Consider the following 16565-nt stretch of genomic DNA (forward strand, 5'->3'; position numbering starts at 1 on the left):
TTTTAAAGAATGATTGGCATTCTTTCTTAATTGCTCATCTACTAATCGTTTGGCGTGTTTTCTTATCTTGTCAAAATCATATCCCCTGGCTGTAAATATCAAAGAATAATTTCATTTGTTGGGCTTGGACTGTACTGTCCGAGAGTCAGAGTATAAATACCATACGATTTCAAGAGCAATAGCAACGGGGCAACCATTAGTCCATACTCTACACCATATGGCTAGAAATTTTATATTATATATAACAAAGTTGTGACAAATTGGAAATGGAAAGCAATAAAATGAATATGTTGCTATAGGTTATTATTATTACACATGCACGTGTACCTTGATCCTTGCTTGGACATAGGGTCCGAGGAAGTTACATTGCTTTGACTACTGATATTGTTTGTGTTAAAGTGTGCCACAATGGCATAAATATTGTCGTTGCATAATGGGAAACCACGTCATATTTATCGATGATATGTGGAAATAGGGATAAGCTACTTTATGAAGATATATAAGGATGTATGGGTTACGTTGGTGGAAAATGTTGTTATGAACACAAATGCAGTTGCATTTATCATGCATTCGCGGTGAAGTGCGCTATTGTGGCATATATCTTCCTTTTTGCCACAGAAGCATGGTAGAATTATAAAGAGAGTATGTTTCTATAGACATTTCAAAAAAGAGATTTGTGTATACTCTCATTATACTGTAATCACCATAGATTATTCAGATTAGAAGTTGTTGTCTCTACCACATATTTAGATTTTCTATACATACTAATATCTATATCGCATAGAAAATCATGTATTTATATGAGATCTTTGTGGTGCATGATAAAGCAAGATTCCTTTTGTTATTGCAGCAATTTATAAGTATTTAAATATATACTAATAGCTAGTTTCTTCTGTGTTATAAGGACAAAATAAGACATGCATAGACATGCAAATACGTATTAGAAATCTGCTACTCCAAATGTATCATGTTAATCCATGTAAGCCACGAATCGCGTGCATATCAGGCAAAGCAGTTTTTTTTGTAAAAACAATACATAATACTAATCGATGGTATAGACGATTCAATACATATGCATCAAGACACCGCTACCTTGCACATAGTGATATAGGATGGAATTGAATCTGATCCGCTCCTTTCCAACTTAATCGAGTAATGTGTACTTCTCATAAATAGGCATGTATATAGTAATTGTTCTTTTGACCAAACGCTTGGTATATTAATGATCACATTATACATTTATGTAACATTTCTTACTTGCGAAATCTTTTACAAATTGGAATATGGGAATTTTATTAATACCTAGAAGAAATACTACTATTTAGAACATATAATAACTGGTACTATACTTTTTCTTAATATTGGTACTATACTTAATTGGACCAAAAGTTGCACATATTTTTGATTAGTTCATTTTTTTCTACAGATTTATCGGCGCCATTATTTCTCTATGGTTGACATGTATATGAACTACTGTCTGTATATATTGATCTGCATTTAGACAAATATCAGGGACAAACACACATACTGTTTAGCATGTGTAGTTGTAAAGGTAGAATACTGATTTGTAGTATTAAGAAAATATATTTATAAGATCTTACTACAATGTATATGGATTGAGAATCAGAGAAATAACCAAGTGTTGTGCAAGGATCATTCTGACTATCCAGTGGCAGAATAAAAATAGGATGCTAAGCGCGGGGAGAATACTTATGTCCTATAAACCTGCAAATAAGAAGCATGCATTCACCATATATTAGAATTCCAAATTTTATAGTTCCTTTGCATGTTGGAAATAAGCTTTGCCCCTTGTGATATGGATTATCACGTAGAATGGAAAGAGGAGAAAAAAATTATGGCTTAGCAGAATCAATGAGGAAAAGCACTACATGTGAAGTATCAAAACGTTGTGATAGCACGAACCCCACCAGATTTGAACTCGTGCTCTTAGTATGACATGAAAAGAGGGGCTACTCTCCAATCGAAGTGAAAATAGTAGAACTTTGAACTTATATATATATACGCTTAAAAATTCTAAAAGCAAATGGTCAAAAACTCAGAATAGCTTGAGCGGGCACTACTTGCTAACTCAAGCACATGGCAACACAGTATTAAGTCAAGATTTTGCAACCGAGAGGGAAAGTCAAATAAATAAATAAATAAATAAGGATTCTCATCAAACCTGTGAATCCAAGCTAGTATCTAACTATTGTATTGCTCATAGTTTTGCATACACCATGGAACGTACGATACATAGCATGTTGAAAAATTATAACCAATTAAATAGAAGATAAAGGCATAGTGCTAGGAGATCATCTCTCAGAGCAATCATCGCTGACATAAACCTTCGGTTAAATCACATGTCTAATTAGAACCTAGAGGTCTTTTACTTTTCCTTTATATGGAACCTTTATTTTGACCTTTGGGGACTATAGCCGCCTCAAATATGCAACTTTTTTTCGAAATTTTAGTATAGTGTAGTTGGAGCTTTTCCTGGTGTTCCATAAAAATAGCAAAGGGCATATTTCCTTTAGCCTACTTATATATAAAAAAACGGCGTTCCTTAATTATTATTCAAACTGAAAACACATGCTATCTTTAAAAGCAAAGATGTACCTTATGTGAGAATCATGCATGTGTTATTTCTAATTAGTTAGGCAATAAAATAATAGCATCGTATCATTAGATAAATTATTTTTCAACTGAATCAGACATGTGGGGTTTGACAAAATTGAAAGTATATGCGAAGATGTTAAGGAGAAAATGTCAATATAAAAAAACTGTTTCTATAGGCAGATGTGAATTACGTACAAAAATAGGTCTGTTCGCTTTACAAAAGTTCTGGTGAAACCAAACTCCTGAGTTACTACATGTAGAGCTCAAAAATACCAGATATAGAGTATAAAATGAGAATGGAATACTAAGTGCATCTTACAGAAATTATAAGATCTTTTTAATAGCTTCCTCAATATTACATAGCATACACAACAATGAGGCATCAAATGAATCAGTATTCTAAATATGTAAAGAAGAATAAGAAACACAAAGTAGCTGCTGCTCGAGCAACTACTACATGCAAATACAATGCTTGAGAATTTTCAAGCGTTCTGTTCGCTTTTTACCCTGATTCAGCATGGATTAAAAAACCACAGTACTTAATTCCGTGTATCCTAAATTCAAGCGTCATGTTCGACGAATTTCACCATAGATTTACATGCCTGTGGACTTGTAGAACCAACAGCGCACTCTACAACATCCGACAGATAAATCGATCTGCTTTCCGTTCGCTGTAGGTTGTTCATTGGGAAGCAGCACGATCCACTTTAGACCACCATCAGTAGACCTGATCCTACGCTGCATCGCATTGTTATATTGCAGTCAGCTCGGAACTTATGTCAAGGAGAATAGTTAGACGATGGATTTGATATTTGGCCTTTTTGAGATCTGAAACGTGTGTGTACTTCGTAGCTGTCAGCAGGTGGAAGGCCGTCCTGACAAAGAGGCATATTGCATCCTAAATTCAAGCACCATGTTCGAAAAAAAATCAGTATGGGTTTACTTGCCTGTGGACTTGTAGAACCAACATCAAACCCGACAAAATCGGACAGATAAATCGATCTGCTTTCCGTTCGTAGTAGGTTCTCCAATGGGCAGCAGCACGATCCACTTTAGACCACCTGATCCTACGCTGCATCTTGCAGTCAGCTCCGAACTTAACCCAGAAGAATAGTTAGACGATGGATTTGATAGTTGGCCTTTTTTTAGATCAGAATTGTAGGTGCAGGGTGGCTCGGCGATCCTGACAAAGATGAGATTGATCGGGGTCGCTAATAATCCCTTGTAGCACCTGCCGGGATCCTTTGTGGTTCGCCGAGTGCACTTGATGGCGATGGGATCAAGGGAAGAGAAGAATTGAAGGAGGTGGGGTCGAGGGACATGTTTTTCCTATTTTAGGGGGAGATATCTTTCCTTTCTGTTTTTGCGTGATTGTTTTCGTTTTTCAATCGGCCGAAGATTTTATTGACAGATCTATTTTCTTTTTCTTTTCATCACGGGATTTTACATGAAAGGAGGCTATCTTTTTTTAGCATGGAAGGAAGATATCTTTTTTAAAGGAACCGATGGATGCTTTGTTTGTTTGTTAAGCCAATCTTGACGGTGTCGCGTTCCTTTATTTTTTACGGGGCCATATATGCTACCATTGATTGCAATTAGTTTTTTTCTCTTGGAGATGGATTATTTGTTTGTTGAACGTGTCTGCCTTAATTATGGATGGACCATCTGTGTAACGCATGTTTACTTTTTATCTTGGACGTTAATTCTATAATCTATCGGTGTAATTAATTTTGATGATGTGGATTAATGAGAAGGCCTTAAAAGGTGCCTCCAATTAGTAAATATATAAGATATAAGATATTGATTCATGGAATAAGTTTAAGGATGAATTTATTTCCAAGTATTTTCCTCCCGCTAAGATCATCTCTCTTAGGAACGACATTATGAATTTTAACCAACTTGATCATGAACATGTTGCACAATCTCCGTAGAGGATGAAATTGATGATATGAAATTGCCCTACACATGGTTTGAATATGTGGATGATTATACAATTTTTTATGCCGGATTGAATTTTGCTTCTAGAAATCTTTTAGATTCGGCCGTGGGAGGTACTTTTATGGAAATTACTTTAGGAGAAGCTACTAAACTCCTAGATAATATTACGGTTAATTATTCTCAATGGTATACTGAAAGATCTTCCACTAGTAAAAAAGTGCATGCGATTGATGAGTTTAATGTTTTGAGTGGAAAGATGGATGACCTTATGAAATTATATGCTAGCAAGAGTGCTTCTGTTGATCCTAATGATATGCCTTTGTCTACTTTGATTGAGAATAATAATGAATCTATGTATGTGAATTTTGTTGGTAGGAACAATTTTGGTAATAACGCTTATGGAGGTAATTTTAATCCTAGACTGCTTCCTAATAATTCCCCTAATAATTATGGCAATTCCTACAACAATTCTTCACTGGTAGAAAAAGGGCCTGTAGTCCCGGTTCGTAAGGGCCTTTAGTCCCGGTTCCTGAACCGGGACTAAAGTGTCGGTACTAATACCTCCCACCTTTAGTCCCGGTTCAATCCAGAACCGGGACTAAAGCCCATCCACGTGGGCAGTGTGCAGAGCCCAGTCAGGAGACCCTTTGGTCCCGGTTGGTGGCACCAACCGGGACCAATAGGCATCCACGCGTCAGCATTTCTGTGGCTAGGGTTTTTGTTTTTTTTTGAAAGGGGGGGGGGGGTTGGGGGTTTTGGGGGGTTAATTTAGGTGTTTCATATATTGTGTTAGCTAGCTATAATTAATATAGAGAAGTGTCCTCTCTTATGTCCGTGCTTGGTCGACGCTACGTACTATACATACGTATAGAGAGGACTAGACACGCTGGCTAGCTAGTAAAGCAAACGAAGGAAACAGAAGATCGTCATGAACATATATGCATACAGAGAGAAGTGATATCGACCACCTCTCCTTCTCCGAGAGATTGGTCGAACAACAAGTTCTCGTATATCTATCTGACAGTACCGGCTACATATATACAGTAATTATCTCTTACAAATATAATCATACGGACTCAGGTTTAACATAGAATTCTCCGTCTTCAGGGATCACGTGGTCAAAAAAGAATGCCGCCAATTCCTCTTGAATTGCTCGCATGCGAGCTGGTGCTAGGAGTTCATCCCGCTTCCGAAACATCTAATTTGAAGAAGGGGGTCAATACATATATATATATATATGAATGAATGAAACTCAACACAAATGATGGTAATAAAATAAAATTGTGAATATTGTTATTTACGTACTTCATATTGTTCGTTAGAGTACCCGCCCCGCTCACACGTCGTGTGACGGATGGACTCGCAGATGTAGTATCCACAGAAATCATTCCCTTGTTCCTGCCACAACCACTTTACAAGAAATAGAGGTCAATCAAACTGATAAGCAAGAATGCTAAATGGTATTGATGAAACTAGCGCTTGAATCACTAGGAGATGCGCGGAACATGCTACTATAGTACTTACTTTCGGGTGTCTAAATTCTAGCTCCTTCGGCAGTCCCGGAACTTTTTTGGTGAATTTTCTCCAAACCATGCCGGACAAAGAAAACAATTACTTGATATCAGGAAATGAACAAAGTTGCTGATATGGTGGATAATGATCGATTTAACTTACTTCTTGAGGATTTCAGTCATGTCTGCATAGTCCTGCGGATCTTTTCGTTTTGAGTCTAAGAAGGTTACTAGTCCCTGCTCAAGCTTAATCTCTAGGAGAATATAGTGGAAACTGCACACGCATGCATAACTTATGAATTACATTACTATAACCTTGAGTAATATATAAGGGAAACCGAATACGCACAAGACAGTAGCACTCACTTGAAGTTGTAAGGAAAGAGTATTATATCTTTGTTTTGATTTATTACGAACGATTGTAGAAAGTTGGCCTCGGTAGCTGTGACATGAAGTTTAACCTGAATTGCATCTATGAGATATGTGTTAATGAACCCAATATCACCGACTTGTCTTTTCTTCAATTCGACGATCTTCAATCTGCATAATATAGTGAGGATGATTATAAATACATGCAATGAAAGAGCTAAGCTATATAGAGAAACTTAATGACAGAAGTAGTACTACTTACAGACAGTAGCAGGCGACCGTTGTTTTATCGAGGGCCAATTGATTGAAAAACTGATAGAACTCCTCAAATGGAACAGGCAACAGATCAATTCCAACGAGGTCATGCTCCTTTTTAACTCTCACATACAAAGTACTCCTCCCCCAGAGTCTCTGCAGATTTTCAAGTACCAATCATGCAATCTTCGCATCATCGTTGATAGAGATCTTTCATCTTTGACGAGAGGCTTCCCGTACTCGTATCTTTGCATCTGCATGTCCATGGGTTCATAATGTACTTCGTCGGGTAGGTAATCTGCAAGATTATTATAACCGGGCACCATCCTCGGATCATTAGCGACTTTGTGGCTAGGCACCTTGAGCGAGGGGCATGATTGCTTCGCTTGTTTGCCGAGCTGGGCAATTTGTTTCCCAGCTCGTCGTTTTTTCAGCCTTTCATCACTGACAGTAGTTCCCGACCGCTCCGCTTCGGCAAATTCCTTTCCAATAATGCGGTCATAGTTTCCTTTCGGCGGATCAGACTTTGGTGGTTTTGTCAGGGCAGCCAGAGTGCGCTTCACTTTCACCCCATCTACCTTCTCCTCTGGAGGTGGATGTTTCTTTGCTTTCACCCCTTCAAAGAATTTCCTCACTTCTTCTCACGCGATCTCGGCGTTCTCCTCCTGGGTCCTCTCGTATGGTAACTTCTCTGGAGTCTTCAGAGAAGGACCGAATCTGTATGTCCTCCCGCCTCTGGTTGTACTGCTAGACGCCGACCGAGCAGACGAAGCGGTTGTCTTCTTTACTTGCTTAAGAGGCGGAGGAGAAGGACTACGACCCGCCGGAGCAGCTGGAGCGGCGGCAGGTCTCTTCTGCCCTTGCTGACGAGGCGGAGAAGGAGGAGGTTGGCTGCTCGGGCGCGTCGGCGCAGGCGGAGACGGAGGCGGAGTGCCGCCACGCGCCGGAGAAGGAGCCGGCCGAGGGCCCTGATCGTCACTCGCCGGAGGAGGAGGCGGTGGAGGAGGCGGAGTGCCCTGACTCGCCGGAGGAGGAGGAGGAGGCGGAGGCGTCCAGTTCGGAAGGTTGATGAGGTCCTTCCGCCATAGGCATGGAGTCTTCAGAGCAGACCCCAGCCGAGTCTCCCCTTCACCGGTAGGGTGGTCAAGCTGGAGGTCCTCAAATCCCTCCGTTATCTCATCCACCATCACCCTAGCATATCCTTCTGGAATCGGCATGCAGTGAAAAGTTGCGCCGGGTTCAGTAGGATAAACAGAGCCAACAGCCGCCTTGACCTTCAAATTCATCCATTGCGTCATAAGGTGGCAATTTTGAGACTCCGTTATAGCATCCACAGGATAGCTGGCAGGAGCCGTCAAGGCATGCTGCAGCTGAAGCTGCTCGGTGGAAGCCACGCTGCTTCTGCGCTGAGATGGCGGGGTAGCTTCGGGGGAGGCTTCGGCAGTACGTTTGTTGCGATTTGCTTCTCGTTCCTCTATCGCTTGTACCCTTGCGTGCAGCGCCTGCAGTTCGGTCTGCTGCACTTTTTTCCTCCTCTCATGGGATTTGTAACCGCCTGCGTCCGGAAACCCAACCTTCCACGGAACGGAGCCTGGCGTGCCTCGTGTCCGTCCAGGGTGCTCAGGATTCCCGAGGGCCATTGTGAGCTCGTTGTGCTCTCTGTCTGGAAAGAACGTCCCTTCCTGCGCTGCGTCGATATAGTGCTTAAGCTTACTGACTGGTATGTCCATTTGTTCGTTCGTCCAAATGCAGTTCCCTATTTCAGGGTCCAAGGTTCCGCCACCCCCGAAGAACCAAGTCCGGCAACGGTCTGGCCAGTTATTTGTCTCTGGTCCGATCCCTTTATGAACCAGATCATTCTCAACCATGGACCACTTAGGCCGGGCTACGAGGTAGCCACCTGACCCCGTGCGATGGTGAAGCTTCTTCTTCGCGGCATTCTGCTTGTTTGTCGCCGACATCTTCTTACTCTTTTCCGATGTCTTGTAGGCCACAAATGCGGGCCAGTGATCTCTGATCTTCTCATATCTTCCCTTGAATTCTGGTGTCTCTTTTTTATCGACAAACCTATTCAGCTCTTTCTTCCACCTCCTGAATAGATCTGCCATCCTCTTCAGAGAAAAAGACTTGATTAATTTCTCTTTAATTGGGTTCTCTGGATTATCCTCTGGCGGTAGGGTGAAATTTGACTTCAGCTCAGTCCAAAGATCATTTTTCTGCATATCATTGACATAAGACACCTCAGGGTCTTCTGTAGCCGGCTTAAACCATTGCTGGATGCTTATCGGGATCTTGTCCCTAACCAGAACCCCGCACTGAGCAACAAATGCCCTCTTTGTCCGGAGGGGTTCAATAGGTTGGCCGTCGGGCGCGATTGCTGTGATCTCAAGCTTTTCATCCGAGCTCAACTTTTTCTTCGGGCCTCGTCTCTTTACCGAAGTTGTGCTCGATCCGGAGGGCTAGAAAAAAGAACAAAGACTTAATTAATATGTGTACATACCAAAACAATGAATGCATCAATCAGCTAGTCAGCATAGGCTTAACTAATATATATACCTGGCCGGACTCGGTTCGGTCACCGGAGCCGTCATCACGGTCTCCTTCTTGCACCGGCATTGGGTCACCGGCGCCGTCCTCATGTTCTTCTTCTTGCACCGGCATTAGGTCACCGTAGCCAGCTTGTTCACCCTCTCCTTCCGGACCATCGATGATATCGTTGAGATAGTACGAGACGGCATCACTTCCTTGTGCGATTATCTCCCTCAACAACGCTTCTTTTGTTGCTTCGTCTAGGGCGGTGTCCATAGTTTCTACAAATATTTACAACATGGCAATTATTATTCAAACATGACAGATGGATATATTAGTGCCAAACGTAGAACTACCTACCTAATCATAGTAAGCTATCGGGAGGGGGTATATATCGACAACGACGACACTACATCTATATATGTCCCTCGATGACCCTCGTTCCTGATAAAAAAAGAGGAAGAAGAAGAAAAAAAAGAGGAGAAGAAAGAATAGAGGAGAAGAACTCCTCTATTCTTTCTTCTCCTCTTTTTTCTTCTTCTTCCTCTTCTTTTTTTATCCTCTTCTTCCTCTCATGTTCGAGAGGATCGCCTTGGGGTCGGGAGGTTGCCTAGTGTCAAAGGATTCAACAAAACCATGTCTTCATCATTAGGCGAAAGTAACATGTGCATGATGGTAGGAAGCTCTTCAAAGTTGTTCTGGAACGGAGTCCCAGATAGGATAATTCGCTTTTTGGTACAAAGTTCAGCAAGAGCCTTCCGAATATCGCTATTTGGAAGGCCTTTGCTGAATTCGTACCAAAAGGCGGATTATTCTATCCGGGACTCCATTCCAGAACAACTTTGCAGAACTTCATACCAACATGCCCTGGTTACTTCCGGCTAATGATGAAGGCATGGATTTCTTCAATACTTTGACACTAGGAAACCTCTCTCGACCCCTCGGCGATTCTTGACCCCTCGAACCCTCAACGACCCTGAAACCCTCGACGCTTGACCCCTTAACGACCCTCGACCCTCTACCCTAGTTCCCGACCCTCGACCAATAGAGGAGAAGAAGAAAGGAATAGCTAGAGGAGAAGATCGAAGAAAAAAAAGAAGAAACAAAAGAGGAGAAGAAGAAAGGAATAGTGGAGAAGAAGAGAAAATAGAATATATATTCTATTTTCTCTTCTTCTCCACTATTCCTTTCTTCTTCTCCTCTTCTTTTTCTTCTGTTTTCTTCTTCTTATTTATTTCTCCTCTTCTTTTCGGTAGAGGAAACCCTAAATAGCTAGCAAGTATCGTGGGTGTGAGATACATGTGGCCTTCGGTGTCGGACACTACATCCACGTCCCACAAGTGACGTGGGCGTCGAAACCCGCGCCACTTGTGGGATGTGGATGTAGTGTCCGACACCGACGGTACATGTATCTCACACCGACGATACTTTCTATTTAGGGTTTCTCCTCTACCACTCGGCGGCCCTCTCGACGACCCTCGTTCCCGATAATATAAAGAGGAAGAAGAAGAAGAAAAAAGAAGAGAAGAAAGAATAGAGGAGACGAACCCTCGAACCCTCGAACCCTAGACGACCCTCTTCTTCCTCTCATGTTCGAGAGGATCGCCGAGGGGTCGGGAGGTTGCCTAGTGTCAAAGGAAACCCTAAATAGCTAGCAAGTGTCATGGGTGTGAGATACATGTGGCCTTCGGTGTCGGACACTACATCCACGTCCCACAAGTGACGTGGGCGTCGAAGCCCGCGCCACTTGTGGGATGTGGATGTAATGTCCGACACCGACGGTACATGTATCTCACACCGACGATACTTTCTATTTAGGGTTTCTCCTCTACCACTCGGCGGCCCTCTCGACGACCCTCGTTCCCGATAAAATAAAGAGGAAGAAGAAGAAGAAAAAAGAAGAGAAGAAAGAATAGAGGAGAAGTCTCCTCTATTCTTTCCTCGCCTCTCTCATGAATGTCCGGCGTTCTCGACCCCCCCCCCTCCCCACGTGTCGAAGAAAAAAAAGAAGAGAAAAAAAGAGGAGAAGAAGAAAGGAATAGAGGAGAAAAGAGAAAAATAGAATATATTCTATTTTTCTCTTTTCTCCTCTATTCCTTTCTTCTTCTCCTCTTTTTTTTCTTCTTTTTTCTTCTTCTTATTTATTTCTCCTCGTCTTCCTCTCCCCTCTCGGCGACCCTAGACCCCCTCTCGACCCTCGACCCCTAGGCGACCGTCGGCCCCTCTTTTTTTTCCTCTTCTATTTTATCCTCTTCTTCCTCTACCGCTCGGCGACCCTCGACGACCCTCGTTCCCGATAAAAAAAGAGGAAGAAGAAGAAAAAAAAGAGGAGAAGAAAGAATAGAGGAGAAGTCTCCTCTATTCTTTCTTCTCCTCTTTTTTTTCTTCTTCTTCCTCTTTTTTTATCCTCTTCCTCCTCTCATGTTCGACGACCCTCGACCCCTCGGCGACCCTAGACCCCCTCTCGACCCCCTCTTCTTCTCCCTCTTCTAATTCATTTGTTCATATTAATATAGAAACAATTTCATATTTACAATAATTAATATCACCAAAAAAATCCTAATTTTTCTAAAGAACTATTTTTTGCATATATACATGAAGATAGATATATACACAGAGAACATATATACACATATATATAAAAAGCAAGCATATATATGAAAAAATATCTATGAACAGAAAAAAAAATCCTAATATAGCTATGAAAAAATATCTATGAACAGAAAAATATCTATGAAAAAACAAGCATATATATACATATATATTTTTTGCATATATACATGAAAAAAAAGCATATAGCAGAAAAAAAAGCATATAACAGAAAAAAGGGTGCCGCGGCCGGACCAGAGGAGGACCGCGACGGCGACGATGGGGGCGGGCGGGCGACGGCGACGGCGGGGCGGCGCGCGGGAGGGCGACGGCGACGGGGCAGGGACGGCGAGCACGGGGCGGCGACGGCGAGCAAGGCGCGCGGGGGCGCGACGAGGACGGCGGGGGCGGCGAGGGCGCCGGCGCGCGGGGCAGGGGCGCGGGGCGACGGCGACGGCGAGCACGGGGCAGGGGAGCGGGGCGACGACGGGGCAGGCCGCGGCGACGGCGACGAGGAGGACGAGCAGCCTGGCGGCGTCGGCGACGGGGAATGGAGCAGTTGGTGAAAATTTCGCAAGGGTTGTATATATAGGCAGAGCAATGGTCCCGGTTCGTGGCACGACCCGTGACCAATGCCCCCCTTTGGTCCCGGTTGGTGCCACGAACCGGGACCAAAGGCCAATTTTCAGCAGCCCAAAGGGCGGGAAGCGGCGGCCTTTGGTCCCGGTTGGTGGCACCAACCGGGACTAAAGGGGGGCAATGGTCACGGTTGGTGCCACGAACCGTGACCAATGCCACCTTTAGTCCCGGTTGGTGCCACCAACCGGGACCAATGCCCTTGTGCGCCCCGCGCCCAGAAGTTTAGTCCCACATCGCTAGCTGAAGGGCGCCGATACTGGTTTATAAGCGCTGCTCTGCCTCCCCTTTCGAGCTCCTCTCAAATGCAGGCTTTCGGGCCTAAACTGCTACTGCCTGTGGGCCTATTGGGCCTCTGCGGGCCTGAATCCTGGCCCATGTAGGGTTTCTAGTCGTATTCAGGCCGTGGAGGCCCAGTAGGAGGCATTTTTTTTGGTTTTTTCTTTTTGTTTCTATATTTTTTTGGTTTTTTATTTTTTTTATTTCTACTTACAACTAAATACTTACAGTTTTTTAGTGATTTCTTTTTGCTTTTAGGTCACAAAAATTATAAACTTTCTATTAGTGCCATTAGTTTTAAATTTTAAATAGTTTAAATTTGAATTTTTAAAAATTTGTGTGAATCACTAGTTTATGAATAACTTTACTATAAAGTTAGAATTTGTTTTCTATTTATTTTTTATTTCTACTTACAACTAAATACTTACAGTTTTTTAGTGATTTGTTTTTGCTTTTAGGTCACAAAAATTATAAACTTTCTGTTAGTGCCTTTAGTTTTAAATTTTAAATAGTTTAAATTTGAATTTTTAAAAATTTGTGTGAATCACTAGTTTATGAATTTTTTTCTTCTTTGCTATTTATTTTTGATTTATACTTACAATTAAATACTTATAGTTTGCTTTTAGGTCACACAAATTATATTCTTTTTGCTATTGAAGAATATTATAGTTTTATTTTAGTTGATCATAACATAATATTTTAATTGATTGTTTTTATTTTCATAAAAGTTTTGTAGTTCATTCTGTTTGCTATTAATTCATTCTTTGAGCTAAATGACTCTGAAATTGGAAAGCATTTCAAAATGAACTCTGAAAAGGTTGAAAGTTGGCATGGTATCATCATTTCACCCACATAGCATGTTCCAAAAAGTAGAGAGGGTTACGACAAAAACTTGATGCACTTCGTGTACAAAATGGACAATCACTTTCGAAGTATCAAAGTTTCAAACCATAAGACATGAAAGCATTTCGAATGAACTCTGAAAAAGTTGAAAGTTGGGATGCATGGTATCATAATTTCACCCACATAGCATTTTCTTATTGCGGGAGAAAGTCTTCACTTTTTCTTCGCTTGTGTCATTTGCTTATTGCGCCGTAACCATGGATAATCTTCATTGTTTTTAAGGATGCTTGGGTCAGCCTTGACATTGAAGGGAGGAATTTCATGAAACTTTTCATAATCTTCAGACATGTCTGTCTTGCCGTCCACTCCCAGGATGTCCCTTTTTCCTGAAAGAACTATGTGGCGCTTTGGCTCATCGTATGATGTATTCGCTTCCTTATCTTTTCTTTTTCTCGGTTTAGTAGACATGTCCTTCACATAGATAACCTGTGCCACATCATTGGCTAGGACGAACGGTTCGTCAGTGTACCCAAGATTTTTCAGATCCACTGTTGTCATTCCGTACTGTGGGTCTACTTGTACCCCACCGCCAAACAGAATGACCCATTTGCACTTAAACAAAGGGACCTTAAAATCAGGTCCGTAGTCAAGTTCCCATATGTCCACTATGTAACCATAATATGTGTCCTTTCCGCTCTCGGTTGCTGCATCAAAGCGGACACCGCTGTTTTGGTTGGTGCTCTTTTGATCTTGGGCGATCGTGTAAAATGTATTCCCATTTATCTCGTATCCTTTGTAAGTCAATACAGTCAAAGATGGTCCCCTGGACAACAAGTACAACTCATCACAAACAGTGTTGTCACCTCTGAGACGTGTTTCCAACCAACTGCTGAAAGTCCTGATGTGTTCACATGTAATCCAGTCGTCGCATTGCTCCGGGTGTTTGGAGCGCAGACTGTTCTTGTGTTCATCGACATACGGGGTCACCAAGGTAGAGTTCTGTAGAACTGTGTAGTGTGCTTGAGACCAAGAATATCCGTCCCTGCATATTATTGAGTCTCTTCCAAGAGTGCCTTTTCCAGTCAGTCTCCCCTCATACCGCGATTTAGGGAGACCTATCTTGTTAAGGCCAGGAATGAAGTCAACACAAAACCCGATAACATCCTCTGTTTGATGGCCCATGGAGATGCTTCCTTCTGGCCTAGCGCGGTTACGGACATATTTCTTTAGGACTCCCATGAACCTCTCAAAGGGGAACATATTGTGTAGAAATACGGGCCCCAGGATGACAATCTCGTCGACTAGATGAACTAGGACGTGCGTCATGATATTGAAGAAGGATGGTGGGAACACCAGCTCGAAACTGACAAGACATTGCGCCACATCACTCCTTAGCCTTGGTACCATTTCTGGATCGATCACCTTCTGAGAGATTGCATTGAGGAATGCACATAGCTTCACAATGGCTAATCGGACGTTTTCCGGTAAAAGCCCCCTCAATGCAACCAGAAGCAGTTGCGTCATAATCACGTGGCAGTCATGAGACTTTAGGTTCTGAAACTTTTTCTCTGGCATATTTATTATTCCCTTTATATTCGATGAGAAGCCAGTCATGACCTTCATACTAAGCAGGCATTCAAAGAAGATTTCTTTCTCTTCTTTCGTAAGAGTGTAGCTGGCAGGACCTTTATACTGCTTCGGAGGCATGTCATCTTTTTTGTGCAAACGTTGCAGGTCCTCCCATGCCTCCGGCGTATCTTTTGTCTTCCCATACACGCCCAAGAAGCCTAGCAGGTTCACGCAAAGGTTCTTCGTCACGTGCATCACGTTGATTGAGGAGCGGACCTCTAGGTCTTTCCAGTAGGGTAGGTCCCAAAATATAGATTTCTTCTTCCACATGGGTGCGTGTCCCTCAGCGTCATTCGGAACAGCTAGTCCACCGGGACCCTTTCCAAAGATGACGTAGGGTAAATCATTGACCATAGCAAGCACGTGATCACCGGTGCGCATGGCGGGCTTCTTCCGGTGATCTGCCTCGCCTTTGAAATGCTTGCCTTTCTTTCGACATTGATGGTTGGTCGGAAGAAATCGACGATGGCCCAGGTACACATTCTTCCTGCATTTGTCCAGGTATATACTTTCAGTGTCATCTAAACAGTGCGTGCATGCGTGGTATCCTTTGTTTGTCTGTCCTGAAAGGTTACTGAGAGCGGGCCAATCGTTGATGGTCACGAACAGCAACGCCTTAAGGTTAAATTCCTCCTGTCTGTGCTCATCCCACGTACGTACACCATTTCCATTCCACAGCTGTAAAAGTTCTTCAACTAATGGCCTTAGGTACACATCAATTTCGTTGCCGGGTTGCTTAGGGCCTTGGATGAGAACTGGCATCATAATGAACTTCCGCTTCATGCACATCCAAGGAGGAAGGTTATACATACATAGAGTCACGGGCCAGGTGCTGTGATTACTGCTCTGCTCCCCGAAAGGATTAATGCCATCCGCGCTTAAAGCAAACCATACATTCCTTGGGTCCTTTGCAAACTCATCCCAGTACTTTCTCTCGATTTTTCTCCACTGCGACCCGTCAGCGGGTGCTCTCAACTTCCCATCTTTCTTTCGTTCTCACTGTGCCATCGCATCAACTTGGCATGCTCTTCGTTTCTGAACAGACGTTTCAACCGTGGTATTATAGGAGCATACCACATCACCTTTGCAGGGACCCTCTTCCTGAGGGGCTCGCCGTCAACATCACCGGGGTCATCTCGTCTGATCTTATACCGCAACGCACCGCATACCGGGCATGCGTTCAGATCCTTGTATGCACCGCGGTAGAGGATGCAGTCATTAGGGCATGCATGTATCTTCTCCACCTCCAATCCTAGAGGGCATACGACCTTCTTTGCTGCGTATGTACTGTCGGGCAATTCGTTATCCTTTGGAAGCTTCTTCTTCAATATTTTCAGTAGCTTCTCAAATCCTTTGTCAGCCACAGCATTC

This window comes from Triticum aestivum, chromosome 6A (genome assembly GCF_018294505.1).
Source record: "Triticum aestivum cultivar Chinese Spring chromosome 6A, IWGSC CS RefSeq v2.1, whole genome shotgun sequence".
Lineage (NCBI taxonomy): Eukaryota > Viridiplantae > Streptophyta > Magnoliopsida > Poales > Poaceae > Triticum > Triticum aestivum.